Here is a 19,120-nt window from a genome sequence, read left to right as displayed (position 1 = left end):
ACATACCAATATCTTGTTATAAAAGTCGCGACAAGGAATTTTAAAACGGATTACACGATTAGCAAAGAGCACCTGGTGGATGTCGCTAACGCCTCGCTTGTAATGCCCGTCTAGGAACATCGACAGCTAGTGACGGTTAGTGTCTCGCCTCCGGCCACGACGAGAGAAGAGGGGAAGGATGAACTCCCCTCTTGCCGAGAATGCCTTTTGTGTGTCGCAGAAGTCGCTATTGTCCCCCTACAAGATTATAGAAGATTAACCTGTCACTCAAAATTCGTGCAAAAGCAGCCGCTTTGGTGGCTGGAACAACTAGGCCATCCTCTCGACGTCAGCCTCGCCGTACCTTTGCTCGTCCCGAGACGACCTGCGTCACGATTGCGTTGGATGTCACGTGGTCTCCGCTTGGCCTTCTCCGAGCGCTTGCCAGAGTGGGCCGTTTATAACAAAAAATACAGCCCCCAGGCTCAAAATACAAACGTGCGATTGTCATTTAAGGATATTGTGGATCATATTCAATCAATTTTTGAACACGACGGGACTATTTTAAATTTCGTTGAAGTATCCCTTTAAAGGGGTCACGAAACATTATCGGGTTGGAACGTTCCTGACCTTGCCGGTTCGTACTGGTGCCATCCTGGCACAAGTATGCTCGCACAGACCGCCACTGCTTCAGAAACTTCTTTGTCGCGGGGAAATTGTGAAATTGCGAAGATAAAAAGCACTACTTCTTTCAGTCTTGCCTTTGCAAAGCTGGATGACGTAATTGTGGAATCGAAACCACTTGACTGACGACCCTCGAGCGCGGCTCATGCATGGATTGGACACGAGAACTGCGTAAGCACTCGACTTCAGCTCGTAACAATGAATGCCTGGGCGGACACTCGGGTAGTGGCTCGTGTCCAACCACTGCAGTGATGAGGATAGCTGAACTCTGACAATGCCCGGAGCTCCCAGCACACATTCTCTACTTTATCAACGCCAGCAGGTGGGCATGATTAACGTTGAAGGTATAGGATAGGCACCATGCCACCTGGCCGCTTGTTCTGGCTCAGAGTTGAGGGGATAAACGATGCTCATATTTCTCGAATTTTATTGGGGACTCCATTGCCAAGAAAAAACAAACAACTAAGGCAAGTTTATTCAGTTATTAACGTTAGGGAGCGATTCTAAGTAGTATTAAGCAAAAGTAGAAAAATTGTTAGATTTTTCTACTTCGAAGAGAAACATCTCTTCAAAGTGCCCTTAGATGGCCACTTCGAAGAGAGTATCTTCCGATAATTCACCGGTTCTTTTCGTGCAGGTAAGGTATCGAACTTGGCCAATGGGAAGGCAATATGACGAAAAATAATTTAAAATAATAATTAAAAAAATATATATATGTTTTTTTTTTGTTCTTTTAAGACGGGTTGATATTGTGGTAAACTTTTCCTTTCTAATAAACTTTCGGGTTCGATCTAAGATATATCAAAATTTAAATTAGCATTTGATAAGCGGTTGCAGTAATGGATCATGGGATGCAATTTTTCAAATATGTCGCGAAAATATGATAGATAGATTAATGATAGATGGGGTTTATTTGCGTGCCTGCAAACAGCCAAGTGGCCTGAGCATCAGTGCACTGTCCTGTACACAGATACATAAAAGTATGAGAAAAAAACACAGTCAGGCGAAAATGTCTGTTTCACCAAAAAAGGCGTCGTGAGTCTGTTGCAGACGTGTCATTGGGCAAGTGGCCCGCACATCAGGGCAAAACGTGTCTCTGCATTTTGATGTCCTCCCTGACGGTACCCGGAACCTCAGCGACATCAGCAGCTGGGCACAATCAAGAGAACCATGCGCAATTTGACGCAGGAAGAGCATGTATTTTGCAATTCGTCTATCGTGCAGAGGCACTAGACCGAGGTCAGTGAGCAGGAAATGGTAATTGTACAAACGGCGGCGGCCGATATATCGGTCGTATAAGATTCTTATAAGCTTATGCTGAACGTTTTCGATAAGATTACTATGTAGCATCGTTACAGAGTTCCAAACCACAGACGCGAACTCGAGGCGTCATCTAACCAATGCACAACACAGACATAAAAGACACTCAGAGTGACGAAATTTTTTTGTCAGCCGCAAAATTATACCCAGTTGGCGAAGAGGCTTGACCAACAATGCGAGAGACGTGGAGGTGAAAATCCAATCTCGAGTCCACAAAGACACCAAGATTCCGTACATAGACAACCTGCAGCACTTGCTCTTCAAATATAGTGTAGTCGAAGACTATGCTCCCCTTCTTCCTGGTAAGGGACATATGGAAGGTGCTATGCTGTTTTTTGTCGGCTTTATTACGTGCGAATAAAATAATTCAGTTTGCACGTACAAAATTGACTAGGTGCCGTATATGAAAAGGAGAAGTAATATATGATTTACGTGTCTATGCAAACCAAAAAATAAAATAATATATATACACGTACTATCACGATAGATCGAAAGACGAATAAAAGTGTGCATTTCTTTTGATCAATGCTGCTCAACCCACACACGAGCCGGTCAAGCGTGTGCATGCGCAGCAAGACAAGGGGTACTAGGATTTTTCTTCTGCTCTCAAATGCCTCGAACACAAAGGTGTTCAAGGCGTCGGGCGGAGCGAGATGTCCCGTGACGCTCTCGGCTTTAGCATAGGTTGCGGTGAATCCTTAGGTGAAACGGAGTATAGCCTGGGGTCTTTAGGTGCACCATGCAGTAGTGGTTATACGAACGCACGCCAATGGTAGTTTTCCGAACAGCATGTTGCCAGTCAGCAGTCATGCTGCACTGACCGGCAAGATACTGCTACATGTTGACCCTTTGGATGGCTGCCTAAGATTATGCTGTTCAAATGATTCACATAACTCTTCCTCCTAGTTGAGCTCACGCTGCGTATAAAACCAACGCGCTGTTTCCATACAAGCTCTCACGAGCTGTGGGGAAAGGCACAGTTTCTGCACGAGGTGTCGGTACTGCACGTGCGCAGGAAGCGCGTCAAGTGGACCGTTTGTGTGCGTGCAATGCCGATAGCAGCACCACCGCAGGGGCGGGACGTCAGCACCGCGTGTTGGTCTATACGTGCCTCGTCATTCAGTCACCGATTAACAGTTCGTTGATTTCTAAATTCGAGAAACTATCTACGTCCCTACGACCGTGTAGCATGCATAACTATCGAGAAATTCCTGCGTTAGTCAAGCATACTGCACGAATTAATGGCTGGTGTCGGTCACCAGCCGATTGAAATGGAAAATGCACAACGCCGTGACACAGCCAGCCATTCGGGATCCCGAAACTTTTCATCCCCGAGGCCACTGTATCCTCCTCTCTTAACTCCCTCTTTTTTGTTGCTTTGTTATTAGTCGCGGGATTTGACCCCGCTGCAGTACAGTGACCGTCATGCCCGTCTTTGCCATTCGAAAGTCGTCATTCATCGTAGTTTTGTTTTCTTTCTTTCCTGCTCTTCTTCAAAGTCCTTCCTCCCCTTTCTCGGTGATTGGGCAGGCAGTCAAGAGGCCCAACAAGTCAAAAGGTCCAATAATGGACCTTTGACTCGTTGGGTCTTTTGACTCGCCAAACACGAGTCAAGAGATCCAATGTGGGTCAAGAGGTCCAACGAGTCAAGAGATCCAACGAGTCAAAAGATCCACGGCGAGTCAAGAGGTCCAACGAGTCAAAAGGTCAAACGAGTCAGAAGGTCCATAATGGATCTTTTGACGCGTTGGATCTTTTGACTCGTTGGACCTCTTGACTCGGAATAGCCGGACAGCACAGCACCGCAAAGATTTGTCGGCATCAAGGTGCATACCACTTCCGCTTTGTTTGACCGTTGACATAAATAATCTTCTTACGGTCTTTCCACGCCACTAAGCATTGGATTGGCGGCGACGACATGGCTACCGAACACGTGCGCCCGCAGAGAACTAAAGAAAACCGTGTGAGAGCTCCACAGCGCGGAGGACGGGGGGCCGCTTTTGACGCCACGAGCTACGCGCGGCGCGAGCGGATTTGAGTTACTCCGGCCAGCTCCGACTGGTCATGTCACGTGACAACGCAGCTATAGCAAGGTTCGACGCGAGTATATTTTCGAACGCCAGGGTACAAAACGTTTATTCCGGCGTGGGATCGAGTAAATTTCGAACACGGCCCTGGAGAATAAGAGAATTAGGATGGATGGATAGATAAATGCTGACGCTACCCTTTATAACGGGTGGTACTTTGCGCCACCTAGCCTACGATTACTTCGCCCCCCCCCCCCTCCCCGGCAAGGAAACTAAACAAGATACTACACAATTCGTTAACTGCCTCTACATCCTTGAAGCTATGAACGGGCAGGTGGAGTAACTACCTTGAGGAAATTTTGAAATTGGGCAAAAAAAAAAAAAAAAAAGAGCAAAGCCCTATTGAAAAAATGTCTGTGAGGCCCACTAGGATTTTCTGTGAGGATCTGAGAGGCCTTTTAAGATATTCTGAAAGGTCTGATGGGCCCACCAGACTCCTCTAGTAGGTCTGTGGGGCCCATCAAGGTATCTTTCTGAGAGGTGTGCGTTCCTTCAGGATCGTCCTAAAAGGTCTGTGTGGCCTTTCAGGGCCATTCTAAAGGGTCTGTGAAACTCACCAGACATTATCGGGAAGACCTTGTAGAATTCATCCGAAGACGGTAGTGCGTAGACGTGCTGTGTTCATCGGCAGACCGCTTCGGTGACGCGAGTGCGTAAACATGTTGTCTCGCTCTTTATATTGGTTCATTATGTAGATGCAGTTGCAAGCGAATGTTGCTTTGATCGAACCTATTTGAGGGCAAACAATGCACACATATTGCCACCCATTGAGAACAGATAGAAGTCTATCGAACTAGCTTTATCGTCCGATCTCGCCCCAAGAATTCGCCGGTGCGAGTTGGCCACCCTGCGGCCCAGCCGCCCGCCCAACAAAAGTAAGCCAAGCCGGTCCGAAATGTGTGACATATGCGACGGACAGCAGACGGACGTATACCTATTGCCTATTTTTACTAACACTTCCTAGCGTCGTCTGCGTGTATACAGCGTTTCAATATTTACGAATTCAAGGCCCACCAGCGCTTGGTTGTTGCTTCAGAAACGGAGCGTTGAAAATGCGATTTATTGAGAAGTTGCCGGCATTTTAGCCGGCAGAAGATCGCGGCTTCCAAGCGTGTCTTCGGGATGCCGAAGCAAATCCCGGCCGCGCCCCCGCACTGCGAATATCTCTCCTTCTCTTTGGGAGAGAGGGTTTGACCACGCAGACCACGGCATCTGGAATGTGGAGTGCCCCGAAAAGCAAAGTAGTCTGCGCTTTTTTGTTACAGCTTTTTGCAGGAAAATAAAAGAGCACTGCATAATTTCTTGAAAATAGTACCAGGAGGAAAACTATTTCGATGCGATTCAACAACTTTTTGTAGTGTTTGAAGTTAGACCAGTTGTAGGTATCGTTCTATAAGCACAAATGCGACATTGTTATTCTTCGCCTACGGATGTAGGCTGCTGCGTTGCCCGCCCCACGTTGCTGCGACGGCGACGCGCCGTTCATTGCCTGGCATGTATGGTCTTGGTAGGAGCTGGTTGCCGCAAGTAGCGTGGTCAAACATGGTGCATACGTGCCGACGCTGTTCGTTTTCGTACACAAAGTTTTGCAGGGTCGTTTGGCACCTCAGGGACCATCGCCACGATAATAATTTCTCAATTATGTGCGGTTTGGAAGGGTGTGCAAGGACGTATAAGGAGTTCGAATCGTACCGGAGGCATATTTATTGAGCACACATAAGCTATATGGATCTAAGTATGCCTGAGGAGACACACGACATCGAACAAGGTGACCTTGAAGAACTACCAGCGGGCGTCACGCGTGCGCCACTGCGATGAAAGACAGTGCTTGCAACGACACTGAATTGTTTTCTTTAGGCCCCCCTCTGAATGGCACCGGCGCCGGACACGATGCGACTTGTAGTCCTGGCGTTTATGTTGCTAGTAGGGTGCACGATCTCACTCTGAAAATGAAGAAGCAGTTGTGTTTGCTTTTTATTTCGTGTAGCTGAGGTGCACAAGGTGCCGCACTCTATAACGGAAAGCATCTTCAACGACTTCAGGGTGACCTTTCTTGACATGATTCGCGCGTTCGCAGCCCAGATTCAACAAAAAATCACCCTTGAGTCGGAAGGAAACGAGTTGCTAGCTTATGACTTCAAGGATGAGAGTTTTCAAGCTGCAGGGACCAAGTACCAGAGAGAGCAGTTCGCCAAGCAACACCTTCCGTACGTAAGGCTCGAGGAACACGCGCTTGATGTCGGCGACACATTCCTGTACGTGCCCATAACTGCATGGTGTATTGCGGAACCTAATGCTGTCCGAGAGCTTCTGCAACCACCTTGATCACGACCTGACAGCTGGGAAGTCATCACACGCTTCTGCGAAGCTTTCGTGATGGCTTTGTATACAAGGAAACAGTGTCTGCACTTTTGCAGGATGGGTCCAAGTACACGCTGTTTCTTGTGCCGTATAGTGATGAGGTTGAGATTGTTAACCCTTTAGGGTCGAAACGTGGAGTTCACAAAATCCTCGTTGTGTACTTCATTATGATAAACATTTACTACCAATACAGGTCGCAGCTTCGCGCTATCCATGTAGCACTTGTTGTGCTGTACAAGCTTGTTGACAAGCATAGAATCAATGCAATTTTGAAACCACTTGTTGCTGATGTGTCAGCTTTGAGTACGACTGGTTTCACTGTGCAGAAGGGTGCAGCGACTCTAAGAGTCACATCAATTCTTGTTGCTTTCTGTGGCAATTACCTTTCTATGAATAGTCTGGGCGGATTCACCTGTTGTTTCAACAGAGGACATCCGTGTCGATTTTGCACTGTACCGTACTCAAAGCTTAGCACTATTTTCCATGAAATCGACGTGCAAGTACGAAGTAGGACTTTTCACAAAATCCACGTCGAAAGTGCAAAGGTGAATCAGCCTCTAAGTACAGCACTTTATGGGGTAAAAAGTGTGTCTCTACTATTAGGTATTGGTACTTTGATGTGACACTCCAGCTTCTCCCCCGACTTGATGTGACTTACTTGAAGGACCCATACCTTACGTGCTCATAGAGGTGTTGCGCGGCCTCATCAGCAGTAATGTGATCAAGTACTCGGATTTCGATAGCATCGCGACATTCAATTTCGGTGCACAGGATAAATAGAACAAGCCTGAGGCAATGGGCGAACGCTTTCTAAATGGGGAAAGTGCCTACAAGGGTACTGCGTCTCAGAAGTGGTGTCTCTTCAGGTTTTGTTCGCTCATGTTCGGAGACATTGTTCCAATGAAGAATGAGCACTGGAAGTGTACCTGCTGCTGAGGAGGATTGTAGACATGACATCTGCTGACGAGATTCCACGTGACCACCTTGCGTGTCTGCAATATGAAATTCGGTATTTCTTTACTGCCTTTGCGAAACTTTACCCGGGCAAAATGATCCCAAAGCTCCATTTTTTGGTGGATTATCCAAGGCTAATTGACGAATTTGGTTCATTGAAGCAGTACTGGTGCATGCGCTACGAAGGCAAGCACCAGTATGTTTCACGCAATCAGAACTTTAAGAACAAATGCAAGTCAATTGCAGAACGACACCAGTTGCTACAGAGCTTTGAGCTCTCCAACTTTGAGTTGGACGGTGTTATTCAGACAACAAAGTCCAGGCCTGTGAAGCAAGACGACTTGACCCCATGTGAGCATGGAGCCTTTTCAGTTGGTGTGCCTGAGTGGGAAGTTGCTTCTGCCACTATGGAACACTCAACATACAAATAAATGGACGTTGTCATCCTAGAGAAACTCCAGTTCCCCATTTCTGGCCAAATTGCAAAGCTGTATGTATATTGCGGTAGCCTGCTTTTACTTGTAAATGTGTTAAGAACTGTGACGTTTAACCGACACCGTTGGTCATATGTTGTCAGCAAGAGAGAAGAGCAGAAACTTGAAAGACCCATGAACCTCGCATCACCCCAGGTTCTTGACATCTCTTTTGAATCCGAGCTGGTGCTAAGGCCTGAAATAATGATTGCTGAGTGAAGTGACAGTACTCACTAGTGATGACTCAGTAGACATGACATCTACGCGTCATTGAACAGGTTTAAATAAAAGTATTTATCTTCATTAAGAACTGTCTCCACTCCATTAGTGGTAAGGCAATATTACTTATGATATTAGTTACAATATTTTAGCTAAATAACCATATAATTGCTGTGGTACAGAAGCCGTCACTTCGTGTCCTCCTAGCGCACTGAACGGGTATTGACAGCGACATAAATTTAAGAATCATATCACATTTTTAGATAAATTTGTTCAGCTATAAAAATAACATTCAATACAAAGCTTAATAATTAACTTCTCCAAAGGCTAATTCTGGTCGGGCTCAAGCGATGTCGAGATAATTTGAGCTAGTAAAGTACACTTGCTTTGCCACTCTGGCTAGTAACGACGAATTTACAACCTCCTAGATTTTTGAGGTAGTAAATTGTTAATAGCGCTCAGAGCGGAGGTAGTAACTGCTGTAGTTACTAACCTTTTACTAACTTTTTTTGAAGATTGTACGGCCGCAGCAGAACAAACGTGCACGGGCTCTTCCCGCATGACGATGTCGAGGGCGCAAGAAACAAATGCCCGTGGCTCGTAGTAACTGTAGTCCTGTAAAGGCAAATGTGCAGCCCAAATGTGCAGCCTGTTGATCCAGCTCCTCATGTGACTGAATTCGGTGAATAGAGGCGCCGCGCGTTCGAGGCGCGAGCAGGCTCAAAAGCAGGGGAATATACGCCGAGGCGTGTGCAACGTCTACTTTCCTGCACGGCATTTGATCCGGCTCCTCACGTGATCCGATCTGGGCGAATATCGGCGCGGCGACACGTGGAAAGCAGACGCCCAACTCTGGCTCCCGTAGGAAGCCGATACAGGAAATCTAATTCGGTCTAAATCGGCCTAATCGACCCCATAAGTGATGACGTCACAACATGGTGCTCCGCTCTAGCGCCGTTGTTACCAACAGATACAGAGGGGCTCGACGCCAGGTTAGGAATTCTCCGATAAAAAAGTAGATATATTTTTGTAAGCATTGATATTTTAAATATCTAATCACGAAGACTTTTTGTATTTTCTCTGTGCCATAAGTGATAAGAAAATCTGACAATAAAGATTCACAAATGATGTTGCCTGGCTAACAGACGACTGAATGGCTTCGTGGGTTCAGTGGCTCTCTCTGAGGGAGTCCACGGAGTGAGCAGCAAAAACGAGGACGAAGGGGGGCAGGACGCACACGAGGCACAACTTCCAACTGATTTTTATCGAAACGCGTTGCGGTATTTGAAGTCAAACTTTGTCACAAAACAAAACAAACAACCATCACAGAGCATGTTCAGGGTACAGCATTATCTTGGTCCCAGGTAAGCAAGTTCCTCTTCAGATAGAGCTGTCGAAGGCTTAGCGATACACGTTTTGCCTAAGTGATTATGAGCTTCTACCATTTCACGTGTTATCCTAGCCTAGTCTTTTTTTTTTAAATTCTAACGCATCCATCAAACAGTGGAACATAACCGCATTCCTTGCAGTGCATCTCAAGAAACCCATCCTTCTGTTTTTGCACATTGTTAGAGTGCTTGCGAAGCCCATCATTTAGGCATCGCCCCGTCTGCCCGACGTACTGCATGCCAGAAGACAGCGAATTGCGATATACCATGAAATGCGTGGCATTCGAGAATTTTTGTTCAGTGTTTCCTTTCGCATCCGTGTTTTGCAGGCACGTCAAGCTTTGTTGGTTTGCACAATTTCATGAGCGTATTGGCCGCGGAAAACACTACCTGTACTCTTGACTGTAAAGCAATTTTTTTCCAATTGTGCGACACGTAGTAAATATACGATATAAAAACTTTTTTTTTTCTGTATCGCCTTTTGGTTTCCACTGTTTTCCTTTGAGGCAGTAATTCCCTAGAAGCCTTGCAGCAACCGCAACAAGAATGTGCTTGGAGTACCCAGCTGCGGTCAACCGCATTGCGTGCTACTCAAAACCAGCAGAGGTCAAATGCTCAGTGGAATGTTGGAATGAATTGTTAAGACAGAGGCTAACAATACTTATTTTGATCAGCTTGGAGTTGGCTGAATGAAGAGGAAGGAACGGCTTATGCGCAGGCGGATGTGATCGTCGATAAATAAAAACCTGAGGTAAAGAAAACGCATAGAGTTGTCTACGGGCATCTCATGCGTGGCGTCGAGAGTGCACAGGCATTACTTAAAGTGGTCATGGTTTTCGCAGTCTCTGCTTCAAAAGCGTTGGTATTTTAAGCAGTAAAATATATGGAATCATCCACGTATCTAAAACTTCCTTTACTTTGGACCCTTGAAACCGGTTGCTAAGAGTGCTATCAATTTGTGCCAAAAATATACCGCTGAGTACAGGCTGGATACATATGCCCTGTTTTTTCGAGTAATGCTTGCCATCATAGTGAATAAAATTTTCGGAAGATAACAGACTGAGGAATTCTAAAGAGCCACTTCTACAAATACCCATTTTATTTTGAAAGGCTACAACTCAGTGCATTGAGAATTTCGGTGTGGTATCCTTTCAAAATATGTCGGGGATTTTTAGCTGTGGTTTTTCAGAAGTACTCAAATATATGTAGAATTGAGTTTTTACGACTTCTTACTCTTTGAAGCAACCGAAAAATGGTGACCCGGACGCACAGTGCAAGATACATTTAGGTGATGACTCTCTGCCCGACGCGGCGACCGAATTATGTTCGGCGCTCAGAGCGCTTCACTCGCACGGGGATAAGTGGCGCCCAAGTAGTTATGTGTGCTGGTCGTACAACCCAAGGTCGAAGAAGGTTCTCCTTCCTTTCGACACTTCGTATTCTAAACTCATAAAAATTGGTATTGCTTCATCTTGCCTACATGCGGTTTTGGAGAAATCATGCCACCATGTAATGCATGCCCCTTTCGGCCAGCAGCTGGAGCAACTGGTTGCGGCTGGATTCCCCACATCGATGTTTGTACCTGTTTCAGAGTCGCTACTTAAGAAAGTGAGGGGGGGGGGGGGGCTGCAGTGCAAAAAGACAGGTCAAATAAGAGAGCGATATTCATTCCCTACCTTCCTCAAATATCCCTCAATCTAGGAGTGACCGAGAGATAAAACACGCTTATGGTGTATTCTGCAACTTACAAACTCGCGCAGTTCTTCCCAAGGGTTGCCAACGAAATTGTATCCAAGCGCATTTGCTCAGTCAAATATAGGAAGAAACATGTGGAATGTGCGATGGGCGTCGTGTATAGGAAGGATTCCGCTGACGTGCGGCGAGGTATTCGTCGGCCAAACGGGCCGATGTGTAATTGAAATATTGGGTGAGCATGCTTGGTCTCTACGCTCGACAGATGGGGGCACTTCGCGCTTCATTGGGCAAATCGTGGATGCCAGCCCGACTTCCATCACGTCACGATTGCTGGAAAGGGGGGGGGGGGGGGGGGGGGAGGGGGCAGAGCTCAGACAGCTAGCGAAAGTTTAGAGGCCCACAAAATCAAGAAAGGGTCTGGGCAGCGTGTAGGCCAAACATCGGCTTCTCTACATAGCGAACAGATATAATATCCGGACACGTGATGAAATGGCCATGCTGGCTGTGAATGCTGTTGTCCATTTCGGTTTTAATTTTATATAAAAACTTCACTTGAGTATAAACGCTTGTCCTGTGCTCACCTTCTACTTTTCTGCATTTATTATGCCCTATATCGAACCTACTAAGCATGAACCAACTAGCACGCATCGCCAGCCTAAATATTGGTCCAGTGCGTCGAGAAATAACATTTTACGGGATATAAAATTACCCAGTCCTTCGAAGAAACTACCAATCTTTCTGTGACTTGCTTATTGGCGCAACAACCACGGCAGCGAACTGCGGCTTTAGAAGTGAAGGAAAATAGGAAGGGATTTACCGAAAGCAACCCATACTTGTTGCGAATTAATAAGCTGTAACTGATTAATTAAATTTTTGACTTCCGGTATCATATGGGCGTTTGCTGAAATTACGCGAAAAGTATAAACTTTTGGACACATCGCGCTTCGCATGGCCAGTTTGAAAGCCTCTGGCTTATTGTCTCAGGAAGATCCTTAACCCCTCGCCGTCCCGGTCAGGTTTCGGGACGGCCAGGAGTTTAGCAGGAGCCAGAGAAGTCAGGAACAGAATGACAGCAGCCGCCTTATTAGAGACCAGCGACATCAGCACTCCACACCACTCCGTCGTCGTCGTGTTCGACCATCATCACTGTCAGCGTTGCCGCACGTCCAGCATTAGCTAGTTTTGCCGCTTTGAACCTCATGCAGAAGAAGCATATTTCTGCTGTTGCTGTTCTAATGAATTTGGTATATTGAGCGTCCGCTTAATATGTGGCTTTAACGCGGACACACTCGGTAACTAGATGCAACAAAGCAGATACATTTTTTTTTGTAAAACTCTAAACACCCATGCAACACAAGTGATTTCGCCCGAAGGTTGCACAGATGGTCTCAGTAATTGTTTTAATAACATGCAGATTTGACCGATTTTTAGATTTTCCTAAAACACACTAATAATAAATGCCGAGGTTTGTATTCAATGCTGGCTTGCACGTGCAATTACTAGGATCTTGAACGCACGGAAGGATGAAGTTGTCCATGAAGGGCTTAATTCTAACAAAATACATCGGGAGATCGGTGACGTTGCATGGCATCTCGGCAGCGGTTATTAGTCCTATCAAGGTCCAGCGGCCATCTTTTGTCTTGTACACCAGGGGGCCTCCACTGTCGCCCTGTTTAAGAATCAAAAGGCGAATAGAACAAATTAACGGGATTAAATAACGGGAACCCACGGGGAAGCTAATTAACATTCGTTCACGTCTAATTTGGACATAGCGCATTGTGGGGAAGCCATCGCGCTACCTTGACGCCTTCCATTTTCCTGTCAAAGAAACCTGTGTCTTGTATTTACTTATAAGCGTACTCTCATTGAAAGCTACTCGGAAAGAAACGCGCCTGTACGACCACGCAATTTTAATTTGTGTTGTAACTCAAAACAGGAGCCACTAGACATTAACAAATATTTGAGTGGTGGAACGGGTTTAGTTTACAATGCCTAATGTCAGTGAAAGCAGTATAGGCGAAACTATACAAGCACCAAACTGCCGAGTGATGTTTATGGCTGTCTGTACTGTTTGATTAACACTTTTCTCTCCGCTACTCTACAGGCTTTAAAAGTAACAACAATCAGTTCTAAAATTGCCGATCAAACGTCCGCGATCACCTCAGAGTGCGCTACATCTGAGAGCTCTACTGATGGTCAGAGAGAAAGTTTGAATACACCTGGGCTCCTATTTCTCGGAGCTTGTTTTTATACCGAGTTCATTCATAAACTGACTGTGCGGGGAAATCAACGTGCTTGTTGGACCACTTATATATTTCCACACAATCGTGCTCCCGCCCATACTAGCGCCACGAGAGCGGAGTCAGTAGCTGAGAGGCAGGCGGTTGATTGATCCGGCGAGCGCGTAGCTCCATCGCACTGCCAGCTTAGGGGTGAACGAAGTATAGGCAGAATGCTGAGCATTTGGGGTTTGTTGGTATGCCTAGATAATAGTCGCGGAGGCAGTCTATCATGACGAAAAAAATAGAAAAAAAGCAAAGAAACAGAGAAGCCACGTCACTTTCCATTCAAAAAGAAATATATCTAGGGAAGGAGTGGTTGTACTGATGAAGGTGCAGAATGACGGCGGGGAGTAGCTTTACTCTCTCTCCTCCAGCACGAGCTTCCTACCTTTGACGACGCTTTGGCGACTCGTGCACTCGAGGGCGCGTGCGCTTCCAAAGTACGGTGGAAGGCATAGAGCGTTTGCTGGCGAATGGGCGTTCTGAAGACACGCCCTGTTGTTTTCATTCTCACAGTTGACAGCGTTCTTGATTGCTGTCGCTAAAAAATTCTGCATTCTGAGTTTTTTCACATGTAATATTACCGGGACTGGCTGCCCCGGTCTTCCCTGGGCTGCCAGATGTTTCTAGGGCCGTTCAGCGCATGCGAATATTTACGTGAGATATAAAGATTGACTGCGGAGATTTTGAATCGGAATGTTTTTACATGCCTCGAGGAAGGAGATCGTTCTTTTTAGTTATTCAGACTTGTATTATTACAACTTAATGGTGCATATGTCACTAACAAAATGTTCGTCCTCACCAAGCATATAGATCCAAAGTCGTGCATAGCGCAAACGATGTTTCCATGAAGGGACGTCTCGTTATACAGCTTATCGCAGTCCTCATTTGGGATCAACCGCACCCGGGCTTCTTGGAGCATATCAGGAAACGTATTTTTGGCCGGGGACATGCACTGGCGCCGTATCAGGATCATAGTAGTCGTAGTACTCGGTTGTGTCTGAAATATAAAATCAGATAGAGGCCGAGGAATTAAGCTGACCATGAAACATTTTTTCATAATTCGAACTGAGTTTGGAAACCGTGAAAAAGTTTGTAAAGAAGCTCAATCTTGGTAGATTGATCTTTGTTATTTGAGTAGGATTAAGAAAAATAAAATAAAAAGTACAGAACGATTTTTAACGCGAAATTGGCTCGAGTATACCTGTATTTTCTCGCCAGCTAAAATTGTTTAACGATTGTGGTTTGAAGGAATCTTAACGGTATGAATACCCTGGAGAAGGGAAGGCAAGTAATGCAAAGGAAAAACAGAAATCTCCAAACACAGATCAGTGACTTGTAAGCGACTGAAAAATCGGCCTGGTCATGGTTGGTAGAACGCTCCACTGGAAATGGAGACGTCCCTGGTTCGGTACCAAGACCAGGAGGATTTTTTTCGGTAGCGAACGAGCAACCTAGTTGTGTTTGGAGACTTGTGTTTTTCCTTTGTTCCACTTCCCAGGGATCGATTATTATCGTTATTCTTATCCACCTCGCTTACACCTTTGCATCCATTACATTATCATTAAAAGGAATCTTGTTAGCTATGTTTAAGAATATACTTGGGCTTGGCTGAAAACTGGGTGCCTAGTTAGGAACTCTGGAAATGAAATGAGGAGGTGATGAGTGTAGCAATTATTTCTCAACGTGTTTAAGCTAGGTTTCACCACTAAAACTATGGCTTTGATTTTTCAAATTAAGTTTCTAGTAGTGAGCTTTATTGTAAGTATTATATTGCTACTGGCAGTGTATCTCTATGCCTATAGTTATTTTTCAGCATCGAGTGTATCGGGGAGTCAGGCTCGCAATGACGCTAAAAATGCCAATATAGTGAGAAGGGAATAGCTAGTGAAGGATAAAATTATATTCGTATTAGATATTTGAAGTGTTTGTGCCCCAGAAGAATTGAACCAAATGGATACGGGAACCTAAGCTGTTAGGCGCTTGTATAGGAAGCTTAAACCGCAGTAACATTCTACGGGCACTGACACCCCATAGGTCGTATTTTTTATTGTTGTATAAAACGATGCAAATTGTAGTTATAGAAACACACACACACACAAAAAAAAAACCATAACGCGAAAAAAAAAATAAAAAGAAACTGACTCCCAATGCGCGCACGCCTTCTCAGTTTTTTCGTCCTTCTCTCGCTCCTCTCGCCTCCTCGCATCCTTTTCTTTCTGACGCCCAAAAAGTTGAAATTAAGGAGCATTGTAAGCGACATTTCTATAATATTTAGTAACGACAGCCGTAAAACATGTTTTCTTAATGCAATCGCGAACACACTATACGGCCCTCCTTTTTGAAATACCGAAAATCGGAGCCCAAAGTGACGTCGACTCGTGGCTTTTTATCCTCCCTTGGGAAAACATAGCGGCGCTGGCGGCGGACGGCGCATATAGCACTGAGGATGATCGGTGAGTCGGGGAATCTGACGAAGTTCCCTTTTTTAGGTACCCTATGACCTCTCAGACTTTGAAAAGGAAATCGTCGAACGGTCAAAACAACTAGTTTTGGTACCTGTTTACTCTAGTTTCGGTTGTGACTTCGCGGGGGTGGCATTACACGCAAATCCGGTGCGACGTGGCCCCTCACGTCGCTGACAAAAGTCCACTGCGCTTCCTCTTCGACCTCACACCATTTTAAAGATTTTGAGATTGCTGAAAGGGCCCTAAAATAACTTCAAACTCAAAAGTGAAGCGTCGGCTGCTCACAGCAGCAGGCGGCGGTCACGGAGGAGAGCGTTTGATCGTGGGACGCGGGCTAATACGAAAGTTTGGGTCGGGATGGTTTTGAGGCGTGAGAGAAACTCGAGGTGCAGGACGGCTCAATCTTTGACGTCGCGGCACTGGCTCGGCTTGCGCGGGAACTTGAAATTGGGCTTTGGGTAATTGTTTTTTTACTTCACAAATACTAAGTTCCCAAGTATCGAAGTTTGAGGATAATGTCCAGGCATTGTTTTCAATCGTTTTGGATTATGAAGAAAATCTTTTTTTTGGACCTGTTATCGCCTTTTACGCACACCTAAGTGCATCGGTATACCCCACCTTCGGTTACTTCTTGGGATTTTTTCTCGGAGCCGGAGTTTGCTCTCATGAAATCGTCTTTGGCATAGGACCCGTCCATATCTTCAGACAAAAACTGGTTATTCCACATGACCGCTGGAAAAAGGAGTAGAAAAGAGAGATTAATCAATGTAGTTGTATTCTGTAGGTGCTAACATTATGGAGTGCATCAATATCGTTAAATGATTACAACAAATTGTTGCGAGTCTTGTGCTCAGTAATATATATTTATAATTATTAATTAGAATGTTAAAGACGTCATCAAAGGATTGGTAAATCAGTGTGCCGTGGACACAAGCGGCGCGAAGACTATTTTGTTGTTGTTTGGCATCTTGCATCCCAATTGCTATCTGAAGGGTCGATACACGCGGTGAGGACTTTAGAATACACATTATAACCACAATGTATTTATACGTTCTGTAAACCAATACGGACAGTCTTTAGAACCGTTTTTGCATATTTGGGTCTCGCATCGAGGCGTTCTCCAATATTGAGATATACAAAGAAAAGTCAGTGAGACCAGCAAACGAGAGCTGGGTTTTGCTACGAATTTAATGCGTTCGCATCACCACTGCGCTTCATAATGGCATGCCGATTTTACCAGTTAGCAAAGAACACCTACATTACGTTTCTTTTATTATTTTTTATAAAAGGGGATAAATTTTACGCGTTTTACGCGTATGCCGAAATTATGATCCCAAAACAACTGCCTTGGGCTTTCTGAAGAAATAGTCTTTTTATTTATCTGCTTATATAAATAAGTGAACCATAAATCACTTTGTCTGGAATTTGGCAGCCTCCACTTTGATTTACTGCCAAAACCCTTGATTTTGTTTTTCCACGCTATAATAAATGTAGCTGACGCGGACGCGTTCATATTTACTATATAAATATCTGCTATCTGGTATCATTCCTAAAAAAAAGTGCATTCATGAGGTAGTTTCTTACGAACTTTGCCGTTCCGAACAGTCTTTCTTAGACAGAACAGCAATTAAGCTTACGTGATGACAAGAAAACACGTTTAAAAAAAGCATATCACAAGAAGAAAAAAAAGGGAAAGAAAGTGTTAATGGTTTATGTATCATTTCAAACATTTTCTTAGGAGCGAGTATTAAATTGTGAATTGTTTTACGACGAACCGCTGATTTCAAAATTATAGAAAATTTAATATAGGTGCTGATCAAGCGCACATTGAACTTCTAATGGTTTAAAGAGTCCCTTCCAAGCAATAAAATGGTGAAAATGCAGATTTTATGTATGTTATGAAATTATAATTTGATAGGCTCTTGGTGGCAAAGTAACAGTGTACTGGAAAAGCGCGTTTAGTAATGCCTGAAAAGTTTAATACGCTGTTGTATTACAAATAAAAAACAGTGTCGTAATTTTGTGTAATAAACTAACTATAATTGTTAGCTAGGTATAACCTAATCTGTTTTTACAGGGGTGTACTGCGGCGCCCAAAGTGATTATCACCGGAAAGCTAACAAATTATTCCAAATCATTGACGCTATGCTAATGTGTATCCGATCTCATTCTTGAACTATTGTTGGACAGAAGGATTATATGAAACGTCATTTACGTACAACGTTTACATTTTTAACTTCGCTATCTTTATCGTACATTTGTGATTTAGTGTATGACTATACTCCGTCTCATCGTACGATGGACTAAAGCCCAGTGCTACAGGCCGCTGGGTCCAATAAGGAACCCAATAAAGTCACGTGATTTGTTTGCTGACTGCGTACGCTTTCTACTACTGAAGACTGCTGAAGGGACTAAATATCATCTGTATGCGATGTGACGAAGAGAACCCGCGATAAGAACCAGTGGCCATTAAGAATAGAGGGGTTCGGTGCCGGCATGACGTGCGCAGTACGCTTACGCCTTCTTCTACTTCAGGTTAGTCCTGTTTATTACGAAGTTGGTCGTTACTCGCAGAAACGACAGCCGGCATCGTTCCCCAGTCTCCTTGAGAACTTGTGCTTTTGGTGCCGTAAAGTGCTATCCAATCCTGGGCTACGGTTGTGGAGTTGATGTTGCTAATCTCTGGTGACGTTGAGCTTAACCCTGGACCCCTCACCGACGATCAAATTCAAAAATTGCTGAAAGCTGTTGATTTATTACCAAAAGTAGATAAGGGACAAGAAGCGCTTCTATGTCAAGTGGCAGAAATAAATAAAAACCAAGTTCTACTGGATAAGAAGGTAGGAGCACTAAACGTGAAGTTGCAAGCAATGGAAACGGATATCGCCTTGCTAAAAAGCTTTAAGGATGAAATGCAGGATGTCGGCGCACAGTCAACCAGGCTAGCCACTCAGCTTGCCTCGGTCTGCTCTAAACAAGACAACCTGAAAAACAGGTCGAGAAGAAATAATCTACTTTTTTATGGCATTATAGATGAACCTAACGAAACATGTTCCCAATCAGAATCAAAAGTACTTCAGTTCTGTAACGACAAACTTGAGGTGACTGTGGCCGCAAGTGACATCGAACGTGCGCACAGGCTTGGCCGCCCTAATCGAGAACGAATAAGGCCGATAATTGTGAACTTCCAATCTTTTAAGGTTAAACAGC

At 44.8% G+C, this 19,120-nt stretch overlaps 1 pseudogene; it reads right to left on the bottom strand.

Annotated features, from left to right (window-relative positions):
• Positions 1-12,607: 12,607 nt before the first annotated feature.
• The window catches only part of LOC115309200, a 37,215-nt pseudogene continuing 30,702 nt past the window's right edge, over positions 12,608-19,120 (bottom strand).

This window comes from Ixodes scapularis, unplaced genomic scaffold (assembly GCF_016920785.2).
Source record: "Ixodes scapularis isolate PalLabHiFi unplaced genomic scaffold, ASM1692078v2 ptg000890l_1___fragment_3__unscaffolded, whole genome shotgun sequence".
NCBI lineage: Eukaryota > Metazoa > Arthropoda > Arachnida > Ixodida > Ixodidae > Ixodes > Ixodes scapularis.
This window is presented reverse-complemented; position numbering and strand designations above follow the sequence as displayed.